The sequence below is a fragment of the Engystomops pustulosus genome, unplaced genomic scaffold (genome assembly GCF_040894005.1).
Source record: "Engystomops pustulosus unplaced genomic scaffold, aEngPut4.maternal MAT_SCAFFOLD_90, whole genome shotgun sequence".
In the NCBI taxonomy this organism is placed as follows: Eukaryota; Metazoa; Chordata; class Amphibia; order Anura; family Leptodactylidae; genus Engystomops; species Engystomops pustulosus.
The window spans coordinates 209315-210000 of NW_027284977.1; the positions used below are offsets into that span (position 1 = coordinate 209315).

General features: G+C 56.1%; 1 non-coding gene across 1 annotated transcript in view; it reads left to right on the plus strand.

Moving 5' to 3' along the window:
- The first annotated feature begins 469 nt into the window (after positions 1-469).
- The window catches only part of LOC140106935 (18S ribosomal RNA), a 1884-nt gene continuing 1667 nt past the window's right edge, over positions 470-686 (plus strand). Inside the window, exon 1 of the ribosomal RNA XR_011850910.1 lies at positions 470-686. This exon is cut by the window's right edge and continues 1667 nt beyond it. This is a non-coding gene — a ribosomal RNA (18S ribosomal RNA).

The window sequence follows — 686 nt, forward strand, 5'->3', positions numbered from 1 at the left end:
CTGGCGCCCGATCCCCTCCGCTCCTCTCTGCGTTGGCGGGCGGCGCTGCATGGGTACGTCGCGACGGCTCCTATCGTCTCTCTCGCTTAACAGTGTGGAGAGGTGGTGGTGGAGCCGTCCGACACTCGAGGTGCTGAAGTTGAGCGTCCAATGCTTTCCTTCTATGCGCAGCCTACAGGAGCTGTCCGAGCTTCGGAGGTGCTGATGGAGGTGAGAGTCGAGCGCCACTTCTTGGCTGAACTGAGTGGGGAAAGCCAGCGACTGCGAGAGGGAGGGGAAGGGAAGGCTTTTTCGGGTCCTTGGAAGGGACCGAGAGCATCTTTCTTGCCCCCCTGCCCTAAGCTCCATCCAATGTTGTCTGCGAGGTCTTCTCCGGCGGCGGAGAAGCGCTGCGGTAGCAGCAGCAGCAACGAGCGTTCCCATTAGCTCACGGAGCCTGACTCCAAGAGTCTACCCCTCAGAGCTCGGCTACCTGGTTGATCCTGCCAGTAGTATATGCTTGTTTTAAAGATTAAGCCATGCATGTCTAAGTACTGACTATTCTTTACGGTGAAACTGCGAATGGCTCATTAAATCAGTTATGGTTCCTTTGATCGTTCCGCATTGATGATGTGCTACTCGGATAACTGTGGCAATTCTAGAGCTAATACGTGCCCAAGAGCGCTGCCCTCCAGGAAGGCGTGCAT